This window comes from Pipra filicauda, unplaced genomic scaffold (assembly GCF_003945595.2).
Source record: "Pipra filicauda isolate LSUMZ 115617 unplaced genomic scaffold, ASM394559v2 scaffold2_size9829703_pilon, whole genome shotgun sequence".
Taxonomy (NCBI): domain Eukaryota; kingdom Metazoa; phylum Chordata; class Aves; order Passeriformes; family Pipridae; genus Pipra; species Pipra filicauda.
Window position 1 is genome coordinate 9345263 of NW_024104421.1, and position 26728 is coordinate 9371990.

A 26728-nucleotide genomic window follows, 5' to 3' on the forward strand; every position below is an offset into this window, starting at 1 on the left:
TCCTTTCAGACCAGGACAGTTGGATTCTGAAATAACTTATTTTTGCAGAGATAAGAGGGATGAATTTACATCTTCTCCATGCTGAGGTAACTACTGCAAAGGCGGGCCTTTTCTTGCAGGATCCTCACTTATTAAAAAATTATGTCATTTCCCCTTGATGCTGAGGGCTGAAGGTAAGTCCATCATTTTTGCTTAATTCTTCAGTGCCAGTTTAGAAAGCCTTATTTGTCCAAGTAAAGTTTCTCTGTCCCTGCAATTCACCAGAAGTGATATCTGTTCAATGGCAACCCACCACTATGGGACAAAAATTTAATCTCTAATTCTTGCAAAAGGCTGCTTTCAGTAGCACTGAAGGAGAAATTGAGGAACCCCATATTTTGGGGAATAGAAAAATATTTAAGAAACAAGTCAGAAATCATTGTTTGGCTTTTTTTATGAAGGATATAGAACAGTATTTAATGAAAGAAATTACCACTGCTTGTTGAAAATTGATCTTAAAATTTTCATGAGCAGTTTTCAGCAGTGCTCCTAAGTTTTGGGATTCTTTCTCTTGCCAGAAATTCAGATTCCTTCTCTCTCCATCTCTCTCCTTTAAGAAAGAAAATAATAGCTTTTTTTAGTAAAGACAATCAGTGAACTTGGGATTCAAAGCCATTATAACAGTCAAGGATGCTGTCCATCTCCTCCAAGCAGAAATTGTGTCTTCAGAGATGCCCCCATCCCCTCCAAGACTGACTTCACCACAGGAAACCTACTCTTTTTGAAGTTTCTCTTGGCTTACATCAGTCTCTAAGAAGGAGAAGACCCTTCTGGCCCATCCCTTGTAGGGCTGGCTCTTTCTTCTGTAAGAGCATTTTGAGTAATTAATTTCTAAAAATCCTGGCCCTGTATTTGCACTGTAAACACACACACTGCATCAGAAATCTCCTTTCAGTACATTATGCTAAGCTTAAACAAAACTCTTGATTTTGGAAACACTATACAGGACATTGTAAATCACCACCTTTGAAAGCATAAGTCAATGCCTTCCTTTTGCTAAGTATACTTGTAAAACTGCACGCAGACATTTTCCAGAACTTTGAACAATTCAGTCTCCTGGTAAGACAAAAAATGGTTTGCATACACCTGTATGGAAAGTGGTATCTAATCTTTTATGTTTGCTATTGGAGAGTGCTCAGGTCAATCAACAGGCAATAGAAGGTAGTGGTAACTTTTATTTTCTATTTTATTTTACAGTCACGGTTGAGTATTTGTTTTTGAAAGATTGGAGGATTTGGTTGGCAGTGCCAGGGAATCGGACTCTTTTTATCTGTGTGCTTGTTATGAGGAGGAGGCAGGTGCAAAGCAAGCTTTCTAACACTGTCGGCAGCAATAATCCCCACCTGAACATTGACTGGCCACCTGCTCTTCAGGCACAGAGACAATTCAGGCTCTAAGTTACTGTAGTTCTAAGTCTCTGCTAAGTAAAGACTCATAAATGACTCAAATTACATTAACATCAGTGGGTTTGACAATATATCAATATTTGATCACTGACAGTGATTTCTTCTGGATGCACCTGAAGGCATGCAGCCCAACCTGAAATGGCCTAACCCGACATGATGCACCTGTGGTTTACAGAGGACCTGTTGCTGAAGATAGACAGCATCTGACTTCCCAATAACCCTCATGCCATCAGCCACCCAGCTTGTGATTAGAGCCAAGGCACCCTTAAAGCTACTTTTGTTTTGCTTTTCTTTCATTCAGTAGTCAAAATCCATAAGCTTTTCGTGCAGAGATTGGCCCTCAGTTTACAGTGGGATTTATCATTTTTATGGGAAGTTACTTTCACATGTTTAGTGACACATGCATCCTAAAATACACAGCGTGAGGCAGCAGTCAAGAGGCACAGCAGACAGGAGAAGGCAGAGATGTGCAGAAGCAAGTTTGTTAGGAGGCAGTGCAACTTCTCTTATGCGGGGGAAAAAAAAAGACAGATGAGGGTTGGCCTCGTTCTTCTGTTATCTAAATTTATTCATTTATTGCCTGTAAATTACAACTGTCTACATGGCAAACATTCCTTGCTCCCCAGTCCTGATATGATGTCATTCCTCCCTACTGATAGAAATACCAGACTTTACTCTCCTGAGACATTTTAAAGCTGTACTTTGCAGAGGTGCCACAAAACACTCCAAGGAAACCATCTGTGGAAGGGAATCCCTGCAGAAATAGAGCTCCATAGTTAACCTGCTGGTTTGTTTATTACTTTCAAAGGAATATGATGCATTCCATAGAAAGACCTGCTGGCTAAACCCCTGTTTACATCACTCTCGCTTTCCTGCAAGGCAGGCATCCCTGGACTAAGAGTGGGTGGCACTGGGCAAGCAGTGCTGGAGTCTGAGCTCGGCTGAGTGGACTGGAGGTCTGTGGAGGAAGAAATACTCAGTAAACACCTCATTAACACACAACTAAGAAGCAGGGAAAGTTATCTGAGGTGGATTTTACAACTATGCCAGGTGAAAATGGAATAAAGTCATTGCCTTCTGCAAGTTTGCAAGGGACAAACTTGTTCACCATATGATGGACAGGATAAAAATGAGACAGTAAGTGAACTGATCTTTGCTGACTCTTACACAGACCCAACTCAACAAAACCTGCCCAAATCTAGCCCAGCCATCCAGCTCCCCACCTCCACCACCAATTAGGAAACTGCTAAAATTCAAACCTACTGTAGGAACTGCAGGTGAAGCGCAGAATTACCAACACCACCTTTCATGGTGCTGTTGCCTTTTTCTTTGATATGATCTGCAGTAAGCTGCAGGTCTCATTGTCAGCACAATGCACATATATAGAGGATAGAAAAGTTAGATGAAATGGGGGGAAAAGTGGAGGGGAGAAAATGAAGCTGTCTGGTGAAAATTAGTGACGGGAATGTACTGCTGGTGAGAGACAGACTAGCATGAAATTGTGAAGTTTTTTCATACTCTTTCTCTCCTGGTGATGCAAAAAATACTCTTAACTTAGTGTTTGTTTTGGTCTTTTTAATCAAAACATTATCTTTTCCACCCCACTCTTTCAAGCAAGGAGAAAAAAACAAAATAATTTAAAAAATTAAAAAGAAAGAAATCAGCAACTGTTCTGCTGATGGGGCTATAAGACCTTTTGATGCTACTATCCTCATTACCTGTAACCCCTTCAAACCTCACAAAAATATTAAAAATATCTTAATAAGGCGATTTGAAAAGCCCCATCAAGAAAACAAAGCCACGATCTCAAGTTTACTAGGAGTTCTAAAAAGTAGTATTTGTTAACTCTGAAAATGTTGTTGGTTATCACTCAACATATCTTCATGCACATCTCCATCTTATTGATAGTGTGTGTTCCCTTTGCCAGGACTTTCATTTTGTACATACATGATACCTCTTCAAAACAAGTGCTGCTAATGGGTGATCGACGATATGCAGGCAATAAAAGCAGAGAAAACGGCAGCAACGTTGCAAATTACATCATTCCTTAATCAGGAACAAGGCCAAGGATATTTTAGCATATTCAGGAAGAAGAAGAAAAAAAGAAAACAGCATGCAGAGAACAGCTCTACACTCTGAATGAAGAGAATACAGTTACTTCATGCTGGATTTATTTCAGCACAACATAACAGCTTTCCACAAAGTGGTTTAGATGGAATTCCCAGGTGACTTGTTGTGTATTTAAATACTGCCTGCCTAGGATTTAAATAAACAGCTTTTATATTAATTAGAAACAAATCCTCTCAATTGGAATGTATTAACTGTTTCTAAATTGCACATACAACAGTTACTCAGACTTTGATTCAGTTACAGGCTTTTAAACTTGTCAGCCACTCGTAGTCTAATATGCTATAACTACAGTTTTCAGAACTGCAATAAAATATTGATTCAGCTGTTTTAACCTTTCATCGATCGGCGTAACATGTAATTAAGTCCTAGGAGCAAGCAAGTAGCTCGTTGCTAGCACACCAGCCTAGGTACATATTTACAGCCTACGCCTAGCAGAATTGTTTTACGTGTGTTTTGCAGTAACACACGTGCCAATTATGTTCTTGCTAATTTCTGATTATAGTTTAATCAAAGACACTCAACACTGCACAAGTAGGACCTGAGTATAGGTTGCCAGGCTCTTCACTGACCAAGTACAGTGATTTCACCAGCTGAGAACTTGACTCGGATGTTTCAAAACCCTGATGGCAAAACCGTTTTACCCTTGTAAAAGGGCCTGTGGCTGCCAGAAAGCACAGGAGTTGTTGTTAGATCCACCTGATAATGATAGTGCAAAACTCCCTCTGAAGGCAGAGCAAAGCTCCCTTCTTAAATTCACAGGATTATTTAGGAGCTCTAAATTTTATAGAGCCTCAGAACAAGCCTTCTCCATAAGATAACTGCCTTGTCTAACTCCTGGGAACAATGCTCTGTTTCTCTTAGCTTTGACCCCATTAGGTAAATCCATGTGGGTTTCTTTTCTGGCTAGCTAGCTGAAACAAGATGTTTTTTCCCTTGGTTTACTTCACATCATTCAAAAAAAGCTAAACAGATTCTCAAAATGTTTGTGATCAGAGTGAATAGGCCAAATTAATCCTTTGTGCTTGCAGCCTGTTTTTCATTAATTAGTGGAAACCCAACCTGACAATACTCAATATCACAGTCTCCAGACTAAGAGTGCATTACTGAGATAAATGGAGTAGAAGGAAGATGTTAGTTCCTGGCATTATCATCCTCCTGTACAATAGCAGTTTGTTTGTTTATTTGAATATATATGATAGTGGCAGATAATATGTTAGTTTTTTGTTTTTTGTTTGTTTTTTTTTTAAAGCCTAGGACATTTCAATGAAGTTATGTAAATGAAATATACAGACCAAGAACAATTATGGTTGTCCAGCTCTTTTGGAAATCTCCATAGTCTTGTACAAAATTCCTCTCTTTTGGGTGCCTTCACAGATATGTTGAATTCCTGGGTGTATTTTCAGAAAAATGAATGTACAGTACCCTTTTCCTAGGAGCACCTTTTCTCTCTCAAAATGTACAGTCCCACAGACTTGGTGTTATCCCCGATCTTAGCCTCTCTTGGATGAGTAAACACCAATTACAGCTGTTGAGGACCCTGCGGCACAGCCTGGCACAGCCCTAGGCAGAGCCAGGCACACACATTACCTGTGCAATCAGCACCAGGTATCACAGTCCCACGCTGAGACACTGGCCAAATTGCTAGTGCCTCGTGCCCGTGGTCCAACACCACAGAATCATGGAATGGTTTGTGTTGGATCTTAAAGATCATCTAGTTGCAAGGCCCCTGCCATGGGCAGGGACACCTTCCACTAGACGAGGTTGCTTGAAGCCCAATCCAACTCGGTCTCAAATACTTACAGGAATCCACAACTTTTCTGGACAACCTGTTCCAGTGTCTCACTACCCTCACAGTAAAGAATTTTTTCATAATATCTAATCTAAACCTATCCTCTTTCAGTTTAGAGCCATTTGCCCTTGTCTTATCATGACATGCCCTTGTAAAAAGTCCCTCTCTGGCTTTCTTGCTGGCCCACTTTAGGAACCATCACAGCTGATCATGTGCACGTGAGAAAATCAATCTTCTGGCTCATCCTCCTAAGGCTTGAGCAGAGACCTCTGCTTCAACCAGCTGTAAAGCTAAAGATGACCATGAGAATATCACTTTTTCTAGATTTCATTCCTTTTAAAATAAACACATTGGCAAGAAATATTAGAATTCTTTAAAATGGCTCTAGAAAAAAATTTTCAAATGAGGAGTAGTTATTAAAAAAACCCAACTCAACAAACAAACAAAAGAACCCAACAAAACAAAGCTAAAGTCAGCCTGTCTCCTTTGTAATCTTCCTCCTATGGAAGAGTGAAATTTTTGCTTCACTCTGAGGCTCGAAAACCAAACCCCTGTGGGTTTGTAGATTATTTCCTGCACACAGAGATCAAAGAGCAAGCTGTGGTTCCAAGCAGACCACAGAAATGATAACCAGAACCATCCCTCTGTCAGCAAGGCTGACACACCTCACGATGCCCAAGCAGCGCTCCATGACAATGCCTCCATCGCACTTCCCAGTGGCTGGAACGCCTTCCTTTTTGTGCCACACAGGTAAGTCAATGTGACAGCCAGCACTTTTCTCATCCACTTTACTCCCTTGCACCTGGAAAATAAACCACTGTTTCTCTTTTGCAAGGATCCATTTCTCCATTAGCTGTATTTTCCTGGGGTCTCACACTACTTCCAGACTCAGTTTTGCTTACTAATGTGACAAGTGCTGTGCTCTATATTCCATACTTATTACTAATGTGACAAGTGCTGTGCTCTATATTCCATACTTATTCCTGGTGTACCGTGCTTTTATAAAGCACAATCTACCTGAAGATTTTACTTGCTGTGTAAGTGGCACATCTCAGCCCACTTGTCCAAGCCATCTTTATTTATTTAGGAGAAATTCTTCATGCTCTAAATGGGTAATTTTGTGACCAATGTGTCTGAACCTCAATTATAACTTCAGTGTTTAACAGCTGGGAGTGGGTTGCCTCTGGAAATCTCTACAGTCTTTACTCTCCTGACTTAGTTTGATCAGTGCAAAGGACACACTAATCCAAAATCTAAGCAAGTTCTGTGGCCAGACCCATTACTAATGGAAAACTGGAGTCATCCGTGGAGAATCACTGATTTGTGTCCCCTAGCAATCTGGCTTACACAAAATGAGATAAAATAGTGGGTTTTAAAGATATTGCAGAAAACACTAGTAATTATCATCTCAGGCTCACAACAAACTCCATTTTGCTGTCGTCCTTCTCAGTGAAATATGCTTGAAAGACATGATGTCCCACAAGAGGTCAAAGGAAGGAGGTGCTGTCCAAGCAGGAGACCTGCATCTGCATTCTACTCACCTCCATGCAGATCCTCTGCTATTAATAGTACAGCTGAGATTAGGTTTCAGGCTTTATTCCAGTAAGAAACATTCATCTGGCTGCTTCTCTTCTAGCCAAGCAGACAAGTTCAAACAATTCAGTCAGCTTCATCAGGTATCCCTTCCTAGGGAACAGGGCTAAATGGGAGAACTGCAAAAGAACATCACTATATCCATATCCAAGCATCAGACTTCGGGCAAACCAGTAAGGCAGAAATACTTTGCTTGCTGAGCTCTGCTGTCAGCCTTATTTAATGGAGGAATGTCTTATCTTGGACACCTCAGCTGATCCTGGCTACTGCATTATCACACAGGAGATACGAATTCTCATGCAGAGCTTGACCTCCAGGAACACGAAACTTTTGTCTACTGAAAACTGTCCTGAGGACCATGTAACTAGACTTATGCTGCACTTTCAAATTAAATGCTTCCTCGTTAGGCAGTACAAACCCTGTCAAACAAAACTGTGTTTACTGATTTTTTTACTAAAAATAGTAAAAAAAAAAAAAATCATTTTGATAATACCAAAGCATTTTGTTTCAGTAAAGTTGTTCCAAAACATGAAAAGTGCTATTTTCACATGTATAAACAGAAATGAAAAAGTTACTCAAAGGGAATGAATTTCTGATTTCTGACTTCCTCTGAACTAGACATGATCTCAGATGTCCCCTTTTGGCTATGTTTTGACAGACAAAATAAAATAACAATGTTTAGTTACTGTCATCAAGTCAACACCGTGACTTTAAATTCAGATAGAAATCAAACCTGATTCACCACAAAGTCTACTGTGTGTTATCTCAGGGCTCTTTTTGAGACAGGAAAGTGTCAGTCCTTCACAGTCCTGGCTGGAGGACTCAAAGCATGTCAGATGAAGAAGTAGGATCAAAATGACAATCAGAAGGGTGATTGGTCTTGCTGGGATGACAGGCAGGGCATGCATGTGGAGTGAGCACATACATGTGTACTCTGTTGCCCCTAAACTCCCTGCTGTCCCTTTTCTTGTGAGCCAGCGGGGCACTGAGCCCGCAGAGAGGACTGACTTGCAATTTCAATGCCCTTTAGAGATGCACAAGAACAGAGCCGACAGGAAAAGAGGGGATGGGGCATCGCAAGGCTGCTGTTTATTTGCATAGCCGTGAAGCCCGTGATTTGCCCACACCACGTGATTCAGGGACCAGCAGTTACATATTTTTATAATGACAATTCTTTGTAGGACGTATTCTAAGGAGATCTCTTTTCAGGGGCCGCCACATCCTAATTACAAAACAAAGCCATAGATGCCTTTAAGGTCTTGCTTAGAATCATAGTGGTCCCACTGAGGAGCATTAGTCAGGGGGAACACCAATATGCCATCCCAGACCTGTCCTAGTCACTCATACAGAGCTTCTGCAACTTCATGGCATTGTGGGTACTAAAGTGGTTGTAACAAGCCTATAGTTACCTGGAGGCTTACCTCAAATGCCAGGCAATCAGTAAGCTAAACTATGCCTCTGTTCTCAGTGACAGCCAACAAATGGAGGTGACACAGAAATTTGTGGGATGGGACACTTTCCCCAGTGACCCAAATCCCTGAAGTACCGCTTCCTTCCACCACAAAATATTGCCAAAGCTATCATTTGAGAGAGAGTTTCCCATGAGGAAGACCTAAATGTTCCCTTCTCTCCCTCTCCAAAATATCCTAGATGTCCATAACCAAATCCTCAACCCTTAACAGCTCTGTTTGTGGTAATTAACAGTAAATATTGAAATGCATCTCTTGATAGCATTTCATACTCAAAAGTAGCACCAACAACCTTCTCTTAGTTTAATCTTGCAAAGGAACTGTGCAAAAGTATATAATTATTTTCTGAGTTGAAGGGATTAGGAAATGTCTATGTGGCTCTGATGTACACAAATAAATTAACACACAAAGATAGATTAAAAAGGAAACACCAAAACCAGAATAACAACAAGCATGTGCTTATGTTGACTGTTTTGCTTGTAAAGATATTTTAACTTCATTTAGAAATCTCTTTCTGGATACACAATGTAGAACATTCAAAAAGAAATCTGGTTTGTAGGATCCAGTTTGCAAAGGGAGCTATTGGGAAGCAAATTTCAGAGACCATATTCTTCTTATGAGTAATTTTCTCTGCTTCAAAATTATTCCAATTAAAAGATTTTTTTTTTTTTTGAGGCAAAGCACAATTAAAGTGGTCCCCTTTGCTTAAATTAAAACAAGAGTGAAATGAAGAATATGACCCATTCCTCTAATTTTACATGCTCAGTAGTAATCTAGCTATGTTATTCACTTAGAGAAACCATTAATTTTGCTATGTGGTTGAAACTAGAAGGCCTCAGCTTTCTTTCTCTCACTTTTCCCCTCTCCTTTTGCTCTTTGTCTGTGCACCTGTTTGCACCACTTTACCATCCCATTTGAAAAACTTTGGGTAATCCTCTGGCACTAACCCTGGTGTGATAATACTCCTGTTATTCAGCAGCATAATTACAAAGGACAACACAGATAAAACATGTTTTTCAGTTCTGCTGTGAATATGTCAGTTTTGCCTGTCTTCAGGGTGAATGATTTCTAAAACCTCCTGTATTTAATGTTAGTCTAAACTCTCCACATAATGAAACTTCCAGCACCTTACAGAAAAATGGTTACTTTTGACACATCAAAGTGAATGCTAATGGTCAAAATTTTTACAGCAGCTCCTTTAGCTGCATCCCCTTCTCCAGAAAACTCTGTGAACCTTGAACAGACCTGCCTAGGAACAGGTCAGTATTAGATCTTACTTTGACAAGGGAAAGCTACAGCAGAGGGAAGTGAAATGCTGGTGGCAGGCAGCAGGCCAGTGGTATAGGCAGAAACAATACCTTTAGCTGCTCCATCATAATCTTTTGGGCCTGGTAATGTCACTGAAATTTATAAGCTGGGTATCGTTTGCATTCCTTTGGTATTTTTGAGACAACTTGAACTAATCTTTCACCTGCAGGAAAGTTTGCTACCCACTAAACATGTGGAAAGCTCAACAAGACAATTAAATCTCACCTAGTTCCCCAATGAGGGATAGGGAAAGTCAGCATCTTCACATCCCTTTTTCCCTCCCACTTCGTCTCTCAACTGGGAAGGCCAAGATTTGCTCTGTTTTGTTTCTCAGGGCAGGTTTGGACTCATTTGGGTTGGAATCAAGGGGTAACAGTACTGGTGGCTTGGGTTTCTCCTCCTGAATTCCAGACTGGTGGCTGCTCCTGTTAAACCCACAGGAGCATTTGCCTGAATGTCTTATGTGGGTGCAGTGGCTGAAACGTGACCCAATAGGAAACCTCATTCAAACAGGTAGGAAATAGGGATCACGTGGGGAGCTATAAAAACAAGATAAATTACCCTGTAATCTCTTTTTGATACCCTAAACAAAACATCTAAGTTTAGAACAAGTTTTTCTCCACCACAGGATAGACAAATGTTGTTCCCTTATGTTTGTCAGGCATGTTGTTTTATTTTTCTCAGACCACTGAGCTATTTGGGGCAGAACAGCTGTTCTACATCCATGCTTAACTCTGGGCCCACAGCTAAACATGGTGATTGTGCAGTGATGACAACAGCAGATAATTTGACAAGCAAGAGGAATAGCCTTCATTTCTTGGGTGGGGAGTTTATCCGAAAGCATTGCACTCTCACGCTTCGAGAGCGCCTGGCAGCAGCTCAGATCAGACTCCTACCTCCTGCTCCACTGAATCACAAAAAAGGATATATCCTCTGTGAATCTTTAAAATATTTGTGATTCTTTCTGGAACCTTTCATCAGCCATAACAACATACATTTTGCCTGGTTTTACTTCTACACAAACATAGTCAAATGCTTGTCACCAATGCCTGGCACTCCCTCAAACTTGGTGGCTGCCTAAAAGTGCAATTTCTATCAGCCCTGACTAGAGTTAATGAAACCAAGACTGAGAACCGAAAATAACCCGTAAAGTTATCCTTGACCCTGACTCTCTTACCTAACAACTCTTTGGACACACTGAACCAAAAGGGTGACAAGACGAGACAGAAAGTCCCCAAGGACAGGGCTTGCTGGATAGGAGCCAGAATAGCACAGCCTCCTGTGATCTCTGAGACAGAAGAATAAAGGTATTGATCAGTGCCTAGAAGCAAGTCAACCACATCATGTGGTCCAAGTCAGCAGGAAAAGCTCTGTGTACTCTCAAGATCATCTCCCAAACAAACAGATATTACCCTGTCCCCCAGAGAACTGAATAAGGCCTAAGGAGAAGAGAGACATCTTCAGTTTGTTCTTCACAAACTTGTCAAAAATCGTTTTAGCCAAAATAAGAAAACTGTCCTACAGGAACAATAATTAGCCACATTGTCAACAAAGGGTAAGACAAGACAGAGAGAAAGACTAACCTCTCCAGCTACAGGTTTTGCTCTTCACAGTCTGTCACAGCATCTCAGATTGATCTGTAAAAATGTCCAGTCTAAATCAAACTGTGCAATGGTGAACAGATCTCCATATATTCTTTCTAATATTTGCAGAAAGGCAGTGATTGCCTCCTAATCCTGACATTTTTTTCTTGAGAAAACCCAGTATTTCCTCACAATGACAGCTCTTTGGTATCAGCCAGTCTGGTTTAACCAAGATGTCCAACGTTCAGATCAACCTGCTGATCAAGCATTTGTGAGTGACAGGTATGGACAAACAAAAATTAAATTATTTTTACTTTCCATGCATCTACAGCACAATATTTAAAACATGTTTATGAGCCTTTCACAGACTCACAGGATCAGAGAATATGCCGAGTTGGAAGGGACCCACAAGGATCATTGAGTCGAACTCCTGGCCCTGCACAGAACCATCCTCAAGAGTCATACCATGTGCCTGAGAGCATTATCCAAACTTTTCTTGAACTCTCTCAGGTTTGATGTTGTGACCACTTCCCTGGGGAGACTGTTCCAGTGCCCAACCACCCTCTGGAGGAAGAACCTTTTTCTAATATCCAACCTAAACCTCCCCTGACACAACTTAGGCCATTCCCTCAGGTGCTGTCCCTGGTCACCACAGAGAAGAGATCAGTGCCTGCCCCTCCTCTTCCCCTCACAAGGAAGCTGTGGACTGCAATGAGGTCTCCCCTCAGTCTCCTCCAGGGTGAAGAGACCAAGAGCCCTCAGCTGCTCCTCATACGGCTTCCCCTCAAGGCCCTTGACCATCTTTGTTGCCCTCCTTTGGACACTCTCTAACAGCTTAATATCTTTCTTGTATTGTGGTGCCCAAAACTGCACACAACACTCAAAGTGAGGCCGCCCCAGTGCAGAGCAGAGCAGGACAATCCCCTCCCTCAACCAGCTGGTGATGCTTTGCCTGATGCCCCCCAGGACAGGGTTGGCCCTCCTGGCTGCCAGGGCACTGCTGACTCATATTCAACTTGCCATCAACCAGGACCCCCAGGTCCCTTTCCAGCATCTCATTCCCCAGTCTGTATGTACATCCAGGGTTGTCCCATCCCAGGTGCAAAATCCAACAATTTCCCTTGTTGAACTTCATATGGTTGGTGATTGCCCAGTCCTCTAATTCGTTGAGGTCTGGTATAGCACTTCCACCTCTGGATAGTGATACCCTCTCCTCTGGATCAAAGTTATCAGTCTTGTGTATACAACATGAGCTGAGAGCTCAAAAGGTAGAAGAGCAAAAACTTTATGTAGATGACAAGAAGCCTTCCCTGACTCACTATATTCAGAAAATGAAGAGGATGTTCAGTGGGCCTACAGTGAGTACTAAAGCTGAGAAATCATACAGTAGTTCTGGGTGATTTCCAGGGTTCTCCCCTAGAGCTGCCTGAGGTAACTCAAATGTCATTAGCTGACTAAGACAGCCTGTAAGATCCAGGGTTAAGGTGGTAGTCTTGAGTGACAGACCCTCATCATAAAAGATAAAACATTCAATTGATCCACTCTTATATTAACCATGGGGTTGAGAATGAGTTTCAATGCCTGAATAAAGACAGAAGCTGTCTAGGTTTGCATCTTAGTGTCCATGAAAACTTGAAATGCATCAAAAACATCCCAAAGGGAACACAGGTAGCTTATGTACAGTCTATTTCTTCTGTGAAAAGCCTTCCAAGATCAAGAAAAAATTACATCTTCTGCACAAAGAGGCAAAAGAAAAACTTAATGAATTCTCTGTACACAGGTTCCTCAGGTGAAGAATGTCAGTTATTTTGTCGATGGGCATATTTTCAAAGTTTCAAGATAATTACGATAATTTTATAACAGTTTGGAATCTCGTCAGGATAGAAATTGGGCAAAAATCCTTCTAGATTGTGAGAGATCATTCGTTCCATGGTCCTAGCCAGCTGGAAACACTGTGAATAGCCTCTTCAATGATATTTCAGTCTCCTGTTTTTGGACCCAGATGAAACCAGGAAGTGCTGAGAAATCATAAATACCACTAAAAGACAGAGAGGGAGAAAGATTAACCAGATTTTGGCCAATCTCCAAAACTCTGCATTTCAGTTTGGGGCAAAGGTTCAGGCTGATTTTCACAGAACAGTTTGTCCACCTTAGTTATTTCCCGCTCTTACATGGTATGAAGTGTGTTTGCTTATCTTTCACTCCCTTATACAATAAGTGCTGCTCATATTCCTTATACATCAGGCAATGCGTGTACAGAAAGAGAAAGAGGACTGAAATCATGGCAAGACTCCACAGCTAATTTAGGATCAGAAATAGTGGGCGGGAGAAGCTGATTCCAGCTGCAAGGGGTTATATGGAAATATCCCTCTCAATTTTTCAAAGTCTTGTCCCATGTAGCCCTGTTGGTCATTAGCTAGAAATAATAATATGTATTATTGATCAAAAATGAATAGAGAAATTCATTGCATAGGTCAGCTGAGACAAAAAAGAAAAGTTTTTTGTCCTGATTGTTAAGGGAGAGAGGGGCCCAGAGGGGTCCATTCCCCCTCATCCTGTCCTGAGAGTTGGACACAAGGTAAGAGTCAGTAGGAGCAAGGAAAAAGGGTTACTTACCCCTTAGCCTCATGGGTTTTGAAACAGCTATTCAAATGCTATTGAGCACAAATCTAAGTGGTGTTCTGAGCAGAGATTGGTGTTTTCTCTTACATTTAGAAACACTCTTTTCAGGTGCTGAGCGGCTCCTGCACCCACAGGGTGCCTTCAGCACCCAGCCTCAAACTGCAGTAAGGGGCACTGCCTCAGGATTTGAAATTGTTGTGTCAGATCATCTGAATGGGATAAACTGACTACTCTAATGCCCACAGGGCTCCTGTGAAAGTGTGACCACAGGCACTGAACATACCACACACCACTGCTGAAACAATACAGTGGACAGGCACGTCCAGAGGAGACCAAGGCAACAGCAATAAAAATAGCAGGTAGAAAGCAGCATATGATTTTTCCAGAAATGATTTTCAGACAAATACATTTTCTTTTCCTTGTGGGGAGAGGGGGGAGAAAGTGAGCTGCATGTCCTTTAGAAACAGTGCTGGTATTATTCATGCTGCCAACCAAACCACTTAAGCTACAGAACCTTTGCAGTACCACAAGTGTAATACAAAAAACAACCAAAAACCACTTACTTCCTTTTTTTTCCCCCCTGAGTATTGACATTCTTGTGCAGTATTAGGAGAGCTAATTTAGCTTCCAGTTCTAAGAATTTTTGAATCTATAGCCAGTAATTATTTGCATTCAGGGGTACAAAAGAGGAAAACAAAGCCCACAAATTCTAGCACATTCATGTGGGATTGGGAGTTGAATTAGGATCCTCACACCCCATTGAATTATCGGCCCCCCTATTAGAGCCTTATTAAAATGGTAATGATTATAATGCCAGTCATAGGCAGGCTGTCGCACCTGTCAAAAAAAATACCCCGATTATCCTGTTCATTCAACTGTCTGGCATTCGAATCCGTGTCTCAGGTTTACTGTTCTGTGAAGTTTTTCTTTTTCTTTCCTTTTTTTCTTTTTTATGAAGAAAAAGAAAAGATACAGGAACAAACACTTCCACTAAGGTGATAAAAAAAATCCCCTCTAATTTAGCACATCTTACTACCCATGTGGTGTTATGGTATCTGGGACAGCAATCTGAGGAAATAGATACTATTTCACTGAATTTCTCTATCGTGAGGAAGAATACAGAGGGCTACACTAAAGTCTCTTTATAAAAAGGAACATTGGTTTTTAGAAACAAAAAGAACAATAGGCCTTCCTCTTTCCACACCCCCCCCATTTCTACACACAGCCAGGATTACGTTAGTCAGAGCAGTAAAGTCTTTCTTCATACACAAAATAAACACCTCGGATGGTTTAAAGGGACAGTCCTCAAAAGATCAACATTAGTCCACTGGCTTTGCTATGGAAGAAATAGTGTTAATTCATTTTCTCCTTTAAAATTAGTGAACATATAATTCAAAATAAGCAGTACAAATCTAGGGTCTAATCCTGAACACATTTAGTAAAAGGACACTGGGGCTTGGAGACTTCCTCCAGTTTCCAATTGAAAATCCTACAGGGATTATTCTAATAACCTGTTGTTAATAGCAAAAACAACAGTATTTTTAATAATAAAGATACATGGATACTTTGCTTTCCCTAAAGTAGAAAGCAAGTAGAAACTGCACAGACAAGTTCCTGAGAATTTAAGTGATAATCAGGTGGAGAGAAGATTAAACATTTTCCACCCTATTCATAAGATGCCTTTTTCCTTCCCTCTAGCCCAGTTGTATGAGTTTGTCAAATACCACAGCGTAAAAGAATGTCAGTGGAAGAGCATTTAGGGGCTGAATACCTTCAATAGCATCTGAGACAGATGCTGTGTCACCAAGTGCCCTGGACTCTTTTGGGAAGTGGAGCAACCAACAAAAGACCGGTTGGGTTCTGTTTGTTTTGGTTTGTTCCAGAAAAACATTTTTGATCAAACATTAAAAAGAAAGCTAGGATTTTCTTAGCATTGTGAATAAAGAAGCGTGTAAGAACTGCACTTAGCAGGCATCAGCTCCTGAATGTATGAAGCACTAGATTTGATCCTGTTTTCACAGAATTAACTAGGAAAAAAATCCCTTTATTTTAGAAGTCCACTTATTAACTTGCATAATGATTCCCACTCTAAGATGATAGGGATTGTGGTTACATTTTGGTAGAAACGGCCTCTAAATATATTATTTAGGTCATTCTTTGTGTTTCTAAATACAATTTTTCTGAGCTCACAGCATCTAAAAGAATATCTTTAAGGTGAAAGGGAACAGAATTTGATAGGATGTTGTAATGAAAAACAAGAAGTAACCATAGAATTGTAGCCAATAAATGAGTGAGCAAACAGTGTGCAGCTACTGCCTATCACCTCCTTGGTCTGAACACACACACATACGTTTTTATTTTTGGACCTGATGCTCCTCAATATTCTGTTTTCTGATTTTTTTAGATGATAAATACTTAACAGTAGGGATGGATGCTGCTTGTTCAGTGCCTGCAAAGGGAACACTGTGCCTTAAAGAGGACTTTGGGTTATTTAATGGTACAGTGATCCCTTTTTAAAAAACCCCAGTTATATCCATGCAAGTAGAGCTGGGCCAAGCTCAGAAATCCTGTCTATAAATAATCACAATCACTTTAACCCAATCACTCACACAATCAGAGATATCCGAACAATGTGGTTGAACAGTGAGAAATAAGCAATCTACACATATTTCCATTCTCCACTCCTAAATTCAGGGGGTGACCAGAAGGCTGAAGCAGCCTTCGGATCAAATTCAAGAAGTTTGAAGGTCATCTAAGCTTTTGTGAGGGGTTAAGGATGCTCTGAGACCATACCACTAACCTCATATCATGTGCCACCCTGACTCTGCTGCCTACTCACTTTTTACTGCCTTAACTGGCCTCTGTCAGCTCAGAGCTCCTTATCCCTCATCCCTGTCTCCTTACTGTGAATTGCTGAAATGAGAGAAGCTACAAAGGATGGGGAGACTGTGACAGGACAGATGCAAGTGCTGTCTGAATGTATTTCTGCAGGTGGCACATAGCTTGGATCAGGTGACAAGTAGCTGCAGCAGTGGACCCACAAACTGCTTCCCACCATCTTAGTGCACCTCATCTCAAATGCTTCAATATGCAAGAAAACCTGCAAGAAAATTCAGCAATCTCTTCTGAGAGCACTACTGAGTGAATGCTGGAATTGATTAAACACTACCATAGCAATGGAGACTAACAGCTTCACCAAGAAGGGTCTCCAGATCACTTCACCAATGACTCGCTTGCCCAGAATTTGCCTGCCAGTGTTCAGAATGTGAGTATTTGAGGGGATGTCCCAGGTTGCATCCTCCCCTTTGAGTCATTTTCCTGCTTGAATTTCACCAACACTCATGTGGTTCTGTGGCTTTTCATTTTGAGTGAATGAATGTTGCCACCCTTGTTAATGTGGTAGCTAGAGAAACTATCCATTCCTTCAAAAAAATCCTCAACTAGAAACAGACCACCTACCCATTATTAACCAGGGTTACCAGTTAAAAATGTTTGAAGGGGGTCACATGAATGGAGAGCAGTGTGCATGTTTTATTAGTTTGAACAACAAGGGGATAGATGGATGAAAGATAAGGTAATGATTTGTGACAGGGGTCCAAAATTTGATTTCAACAATTAAATTATCCTTCTAAGAGATCCCCAAGGAAATCTATTAAAATACCATCTTCCCCTATCCCCAAAGTATACAAAAGCTGCCTAGTAACTGTCCAGTATCACTGCCTTTGTGACATGTTGGATGATTCCCAAGACAAAAACCATATGCTGTCGGATGAATGGTAGAGCAATCAACAAGGAAAGGCTATTCTTTAAATTACTTGCCAAAAAAAAAAAAAAAAAAAAAAAAAAAAAAGAGAGAGAAACTAATGGCTATGCCACAAAGTTTGCACTAGAACACAGGGTTTGGTTTTGCTCACTTGGTTTTTCACCCGATAATCAGAATTACTCCCAAGTCACAAAATCACATCCCTAGAAACTGTGAGGATTGTCACTTTTGAGGCCATAAAACTCTGCACCAAAGTCAATTCCCATGTTCAGAGGAGCACGTAGCAGTGAAAAGTGGGTTGGCTGATGCTTGATCATCATATTAACCCTTTCATCAGTTCCCTGGGACTGTTATTGAAGTCTAAGCTTTCCCTCTCACCACCACTCTTAAGCTACCTTATGCTACTGTTTTATCTAAGCTTACCCCTCCTGCATAAATATTGTTGTTTAAACCGAGAAGTTTCAGATGTAAAGCATGGAAAAAAAAAAAGGTGGAATGAACTGCTGCATCATCATGGAGATAAGGGAGACTTTTGCTTTGACTTGAACTGCACATAACCTTTTGGCTTAAAAAAAACCACTTGGAGCCAAATGCAGAATACAAAGCAAGACTGAGCAACATGGGACTTGGGTTCTTACATACCTATGTCGCATCTCAGGTGCTCAATTTATTTACTGATGTAAATAAAAATGTATCTGCTGATGATAAGAAAAGAAGCTATGGTGCAGATGTGGCATTTTGAAATACCAACATGGTATCTGATACAAGAAATTAATATCATGCACCCATGTGGCTGGTATCACGGACAAAGCTTGCTCCCAGTCAGTGGCTCATTATAGTTCAGAATACTTCCCTATAGACTACTTTCATCTGACATTATATCAAAAAACTCCAACTTACTCTCTATATAGTGCAACACTACATGTTCAGAAGCTATGAATAAAAAGCATTTTTTAATGACAAACCTCCCCTTTGGGAGGCAAGCATATATCTCAGTTTACTGCTTTGTCCACTCACATGCTCCAAATCCTCAAATTTAGGCATTCACGTAACTTTCATTGAATTTCGTTTTCAGAATAACAAAAACTCATCACAATGTGCAGAATTTTAAGCAAATGAGCAGTTTCTGTTTAGGCAGATGCATACCGTTATGTCTTTGTAGGACCTGGACTTAAGAGACCTGGTATCCAGATACAGAGGGCTACATACAGCTCAGCTAGAACATTTTCAATACCAAGGCCTTCAGGTCTATGCAACTAATCAACAATCTCATAAAACTGCTGCAAAATTCAACAACAACAGAAAAAGAAAAAAAAAAGAAAAAAAAAGATAATTTTTTGCATATTGTGATTTCCCTTCTCTTAGGGAAAACCTCAAACTTTTAGAAAAACTGAAGAAATGTCAGAGTCTGATACCTATGAATTTTCCAGATATGCTTTTCTCTATATATTATTATTTATGATCCTGACACCAAAAACCCAGATTTGAAAACCGCCCAAACCCTTCTCCAGTCTGGCCCCAAGTCTAGTTAGCATTCTGTTCAGAATATCCTACTTTGACTGTGAAAAGGAGCAGTTACCTCTTTCATAAGCTGCTTTAGAGAGAAGAGAAAAAAAAAAAAAAAAAGAAAGAAAGAAAGAAAAGAAAAAAGAAATATTCTGTCCTTGAAAGGCTTGAATAGATGCATACCATTATGGGTCTGGTAAAAGTGACTGGGACAAGTACCTGAAAACATACCGAGGCCAAAACCCCCTCTGATTTACCAAGGTCAGGATTTTACTCCATTGCTCCACAAAACACATCTATGTGTAAATTCTGACAAGCTACTGCCTAACCCCAGGCACAGGTGGGGTCCCTGTTCTAGTATTTCATAGAATCATAGAATCATAGAATCGATTGGGTTGGAAAAGACCTCTGAGATCATTGAGTCCAACCCTTGGTCCAAATCCAGTCCATTTACTAGATCATGGCACTCAGTGCCACTCCAATCTGCGTTTAAAAATCTTCAGGGATGGTGAATCCACCACCTCTCTGGGCAGCCCATTCCAATGCCTGATTACTCTCTCTGTAAAGAATTTTCTCCTGATATCCAACTTAAATTTCCCCTGGCGGAGCTTAAGCCCGTGCCCCCTTGTCCTATTGCTGAGTGCCTGAGAGAAGAGACCAACCCCCATCTTAGAAACCCCCAAGATTTCTAAGGATCCCTAAAGATGTCGTGTTGACATGGGTATGACCATTTAAGTCCTGGTGTCTGGAACGTACTTAAACTACACATAAACCTGCTGAGATACTTCGTGATGTTCTCCTGCTTATTTTGTCTGCAAGACATGACAATCTGTGTTTCCTGTGCCCATCACTAACATGCAAAATGCAGCAAAGAGTTATCTGTAGCCTATATGGTTCCCCACTTTTACTTATTTTGGTTTCCATTCCTGACTGCATTTGTCTTCTTATCTTTCTTATGCAGTTTTAGCACCCCACTTGGATCTGGGGATGCTCCTGGATCATGAATACTCTGGGGTCTTGAAGGTACAGTTTATGGATGTAGCTGTGAGTCTGTCACTTAGTAAATCCTGCATGGGGGTCTACTGTAGCTGGGACTTTAAGGTCATAGTATTTATTTTACTGTGTTTCATGAAGACTTTACTAGCAGTGATGACTCACTCAAGAGTTATACATGGTAATTACCAGGACAACTGAAATTCAAGATTTTCAAGCGGGGGTTTGACTCCTCACAGGTGTGTATACCACACAGGAATGAAATCAGTGGGATTATTCCAGCCTAGTTTCAAAGTAAGACCAGATCATGCTCATTAATTTATACCCAAACTATAAACAGCACTGAAGCATACTGCAGGCGGCTGTTTTTCTTTGAACATTCCTGCTTTTCACCATGGGAGACAAGAAGAAACACCTGCCCTGCTGCAGTATCAGTTGGGTGTAACTACACAATAGATAACTAGGAATTACACAGAGCCTGCTTTCCAAAGTTAGTCCTTTAGTATTGCAGCAGATCCGAACGTGATAACAGGGAACACAATATTTACAGAATTAGTGGATTGTGGCTGTTTTCAAATGGCAATGATCACATAAGGCATGGCCTCAAAATGTTCTACTGTTTCCTATTACCTGTGACAGTGGAGACTGCTGTAGCTCTACACACAAAACTCTTGTCAGGAGATACACATGCAGTGCTTCTTGGTACTTTTATACTAGCCTGGGCCATACAGTGGACACTGACCTGTTGGGAAGAAAAAAATTAAAACAGTTTAATTTTTTTTCCTATTCTGATCATTTCAACAGGTAAAAAAGAGAAGTCTGTAGTTGATATACAGTGTCCAGTGGAATAGGAGACCATTTCTAGGTGTTTGTACTGAAAAGCATCTTTGGCTATGATTGTGGTTTCTGACAAACTTAATTCTTCAGTGACAGACAAAAAAAAGGTCACTTTTACTTTTCTTATGAATAGTTTTTGTCACCTTGTAACTTCCTGGCTTGTTAAAATGACCAGGAAGAGACTGTATGATACTGTGTAGGATACTCACAGGGATTTCCAAATGTCTCCAAAACTTTCCAAATCAAATCCTTTTAACTGGGATTTAGTCATTATTCCTTACTCAGGTGAAACCAACACAATGTAAACTCCATGAAACAACACGTGGTAAGGGAGAGGTGGAAGAGTCCAGCAAGCTCTCTGCCATGTGCCCAACCAACATCTGATGGCACTGTTATGCACTGTGGCCACAGTGCACTCTTTCTCTATCATCCCAAGTGGATCATTTGGAGGATGCTTTGGGTGCATTGAGCATGTCCGGGCAGTAGCCAGTCCACAACAAATGAATGTCTGCTTTGCCCAGCATTCAAGCAGGCAGGATTCAGCCCAGTGACTTCAAATGTAGAGAAGGACATGACACTGTAGAAGCAACGCACAAAATAAGCTAACAAACACACACACATGCACACTTTAGCTTTGATTCTCATCTCTGACTTTCATAGTATGACCCTAGTAAAGTCACTACATCTTCAGATCTCATGTTTCCAGGTGTAAAACATCCATTCATTCTCTATTTAGCACAACAGTGGCTAAATGCTAACCTAATACAAATAACAAGCAGCAGATGTATGCTTCTAGAGAGCCTTTTGCCAGTCATGTTTCCAGTAACCAGGAAAAAATGCTGGTTATTTCCATGAACGGAAGGAGGGGAGCTCAGTCAGGGGCACTCTGTCTCTGTACCTCCTGGATTCCAGCAACACAAGAGCTGCCCATGCCTCCTTGCCAAAGCCAAGGGATTGTTTCCAAATCTGTGAGCCAAAAGTGCGATTATACCTTTTTGGACACACCTCCTTTTCCCCGATTGCTCCTTTCTACACCTCTCGTTCCAGCAGAAATCTCATTGTCTCTTATCTCCCCTCCACAGGATCTTTTCTATTTTTAGCCAGAGTGATGTCAGGTTTTATTTCCTCTTCTTTCTCTCCATCCAGTAGCCCCTAACACAGCCCCCCCCCCCCCCCCCCACCACCACCCTGTGCATTTGCAACAAAAATGTAAACTTCAGAAACTATTTGTATTTCACGGGCACTCACACATTATGCCAAAATGATGGCCCAAAACTTTGGCGGGTAATCTCAACCCCAGAATTCGTGAGCTGATGATGAATGGCTGTGAAGCCTTTGTGATTGCTCAGGCTCCATTGTGGCTGGAACAATGGAGGAGGACACAAGTCTGGCTCAGGAGAGCAACGGATAAAACTGTTGGGGAGAATGGCGGGCTCCTGCCGACATGACCACTTGTTGACATTGAAAGGATTCAAAAACAAGTGAGCAGAAACAGAAACGATTCTGTTCGGCGAGGCTATTAGTTGCAACGTGTGGCAGTGGAGCGGTCACTCCTGATGTGTTTCCTCGCTAATGAGCCCTGAATGCCCTATTAAACTGGGATGCTATAGGCCCAGAGCCACTGGGACAATGCTATGCATGAACGACTCCCCCAGCACCTATTGGCTGCCCGCATGAAGGAAGCAACTGGCAACACTCAGATTTAAACGAGGCTGACAGTACAGTTAAATGATCATTAATTAGAGTTGCTGAACAGATAGGGACTCAAAGCAATTCTTAATGACAAGATAACAGTCTAGTATTACTCAGCTTTGCACAGGTTCAAGCTTGCACCCCATCTCGGTCTTTGTACTGTACAGACGGGTGTCAAGTTGATTTTGGTTTCATTCTTATATTCACAAACCAGAAGAAATCATGATTGTGTGTTGAGGCAGTAATAGAGATTTTTATATGTAAAAATGAAAATTAGCCTGTGATAAAAGTAGATTTTGTGTAGAAGAGTTCACATTAGAAAATGGAAAAGAGAGCAGTAAAAAGAATCACTCTTCTATTAACATGTTCGTAAATGAATTTATAAGAAAGCCACCATTCACCCTTTTTGTGTGCTCTTTCATCAGCCTCTCTCCCTGGGACTTAACATGCTCTATTCATCCAACTTCAGTCCAGCCTTACAACTCAAACTCCTGGTTTGCTTGATCAATCTCTGAACACGTATCTGGGAAAACAAGAGCAAAACTCAGCATCAAAGTATCAAATGTCAGAAGTAAAAAGAACAAGAGATGAACTCTCTGGCTTGAGAGTTCCCCATCCATCGTTTGGGAAGAGCCTTTCCCCAAGAGCACATTATCTCCTAATCACCAGCTTCTGGGCTGTTTGCATCATTCTGTGAAACAACATGTACGGTCCCTTCTTGCAACAGGATATTGGATTAGTATGAGTATGATTTCCTACAAGAAATCCTGTTCACTGAAGATTATTGTTGACTATATATAATTCAGTACATAGCATAGCATATAGTATAGTATCAAGAGGTTCAAAAACACTCAGTATGGTTCTTAAAGACTTACAGGCCCAGGGCATTTGTGCAAGTTCTCCCACCAGGGAACGAAGTGGTGAAACAAACAATGCGCATTTGTGACTAGAATAGTAAAGACCAGTGTTTTGCAGTGTACTTTTGTTTGGCATTGTGATTTTTGTTAGAACATATTTTAAACTGTGAAAAGTATACTTCAATAACCACTTCAGTTCCACAATAGGTTATGTAGAAACATATATGTATATGTTTGATACTGTGAACTAAGAATAAGTTTCTTGATTGAGTCATAAGACTTACATAAACTCTTAATAATACATTATTCTGAAACTTTTTATAACTCTATTTGCACATTTTAAGAAACAAAGATATTGTAAAGAGGGAGGTAGATTGTAGCTATGATGAGATTGTTGTAGATTGCTGAGAAACTCACTTTAGCAATTATTCATATTCCATATGAAATTCTGTGATATGATGCATACAATACCACATGATTACATTCTATGACTCTTAACACACCTCCATACAACCTCTAATACAAGAAGTCTCTGGTCCAAAGCATTTCTGAGCCATCACTGAATGTAACTGCCAAATAAACAAACTTTTGCTTTCATCTCTTCCCTCCTCATCTCTGTTGAAGAGAGTAGCCTTTTTAAAGGAAATAACAATTTCACAGTAGGTGCCACATCACTCAAGAAATGTGTCACATTCTTATCTGCTTTTAATTTTTTTTTTATGGCAGATTTTCTGGAGGTTTTTTTTCTCTTTTCCTTTGAGAATTAGGCAGTGAAAGCTTAAGCAAAGAGAGAAGGATCCTTTGCTGTAAATGAACAATCTGATGGTGTAGGCCATCTCAGTGACTATAGTTGTACCAACTGTAGACTGCCAGTGCTAGCAACATACAGCCACTGCTGCTTCACATGCTGCCTTTGCATGTGTCGGGGGGGGGGGGGCATGTGCACAACGTGAACATACATCTTTGTAAGCCTTGTTATTAGGAGGGATACATCAGTAAAGGGCAATAACAGGAGAAGAAGAAAAAACCACAAACCTATGGAAAACTGAAGCATTTGGTTTCATCACAAAGCTATATCCGTTTCAAACTCTAAATATAGACGCAATGATATTGACTTTTCAGACATCTCTGCCTCCCCCAGAACACTCAATCCAGATTCAGTTTTAGTTTCTCTGAAGGGAAAGGAGGAGAATTACTGTCAAGCCTGGGATTACGGGAAGAATACAGTTTTCCCTTTAGCAGCAGGTCAGCAAGCATTGCTCCACAATCACTACTGAGGTGCAAAACAATCTGTGAAATGGCATACTGCTTAACAGGTTTCAAATCTTGCTTTCTGAGTGCAAAATTTTCCCAGCTAAAGAGGAATCGGAAAGGTAATTATGCAAAGGATAGTATTACTTTTCAGGTGATGTGAGTCTTATCATATTTCACTGATCAACAGGATGGCTGGACAGGAGGATGAGGTGGTCTCTCTGCTTCCCTCTTTATTTTCCCCTTTTCCTTCAACAGTGCTGCCAGCGTCCCTTCCAGAACATACAGACAGACTCAGCAGCAGAGGGTGACGGACTTACCCATTTTGATCCATTAAATGCTGGGCCAGGATATGGCAAAACTCACTCTGACATCATGAGGTTGGGGGTCTATTTTACAGAGGCAGCAGGTGGTCAGGCTCTTTGTCTGGCAGGAAAGGCAGCCTATCTACATCAAATTCCAGCACTCAGACTCTCAATCACGTCTGAATTTTCAGACATCTCAAGAAAATCTGTTCTTTAATTTCTGACTTACAGGCATTAAACATAGCCTCAGACAGTAAATCTCTAGATTTGTTGAGCCTGTCATAACACTATTTTTTTTTTTAATGAACAAATTTTAGGTACCTCCCTGGAACTGTGAAATAACAGGGTTGATTGACAAAGTGAAAACATAGGTCAAACCCTTGCATTATTCTAAAGACACTCACTGATTTTATAATTCTCTGGAGCTTTACATGACATATTTTGTGGGACTCTCCACAAGGCAGGTGAAAACATGAGGGACCCTGTGACAAATACGAGAGGAGGGAGTGACACAGATACAGATTTGACTATTTGGGGTTTTATTAGTATTAAAAATTTTTACAGAAACTGAAAGACAATCATGCTGCTGGGCACTTCCCTCAGAGAATTTGTAAATCAGCTTGTTGTGGTGATATTTGTATAATAATCCCTATTTTACTTTTCCAGCTCAGGCCTCCATCATTCAGGTGGTTGCTGCAATGTCCAGAGGTCCCAGTGAGAGAGGCCCCAGGATGAACATATAGGCTTTATTATGTTAAAGGCCACACAATAATTACATCCTCCTCTTGGCAAAGGGACCATTGAAGACGAGTACTGTACATTTGCTATAATCTCTCCCTCCTTTGATGCCTGGGCTGAGTTCTCATTAGGCCTAATTGGACGTTTACCCTCAGTGGAGGATATACCTGTGTGTTCTCTGTGTCCAAGGACTGCCTGGGAAAGGGGATGGATGGGTCCTTCGGGGAGGCTTTGAGGCCATATCGTGCTGGCCAGATGAAGACCTCTGAGGGCCAACACTTCCAGAGCATGGCTGACAGGCCCCATGAGCAGTGGCCAGGGTTGAGACCTCAGCAACAGCAAGGTAGAGAGCTGCAACATCCCAGAAGCCCCCTTACCTGGTGTGGAGAAGGGGAAAGATGCTGGGTCCGAGCACAGTTTGTTCCAGTGGGTTTAATTACTTCACTTTTTGTAAAGCAGTGTTACAGCTTTCAGATTGGACTGCGCTTTGTTCATGACACTCAGGGACCCTGTTAGACTCCCTGTTATTTATGACAAAGTCAAAAAACCCTTGCTCTTTTGCGTATGCTGGGCTCTATTTTAGTTGTTAAGAGCAGGGTAAATAACATTGCATTTAAGATAAGCTGGGAGGCAATGCATGGCCAGCTTTCCTACCTACTTTATATATCTATTACGTCTCCTCTGTTGATGTAAACCTCAGTGTTCATTTATACTGTCTGAAATGAAAACCAAAACCAAAACAAACCCCACTTTTGTCAAGGAATATTCAAAGGAATGTTGTGTCAGCAAAACTTCAATGAAAGCAAGGAGCATTGAGATGCATAAAAGTATAATGTCTTCAGTCCCA

General features: G+C 40.9%; 1 long non-coding RNA gene across 1 annotated transcript; it reads right to left on the bottom strand.

Moving 5' to 3' along the window:
* Window positions 1-415: 415 nt before the first annotated feature.
* LOC113984764 lies at window positions 416-26380 on the bottom strand. The gene is made up of 4 exons (XR_003539622.2): window positions 26259-26380; window positions 23132-23253; window positions 20832-20943; window positions 416-589 (listed from the first exon to the last, which is right to left on the bottom strand). It is a non-coding gene; the product is annotated as an uncharacterized LOC113984764 (long non-coding RNA).
* Between the last annotated feature and the right edge of the window lie 348 nt (window positions 26381-26728).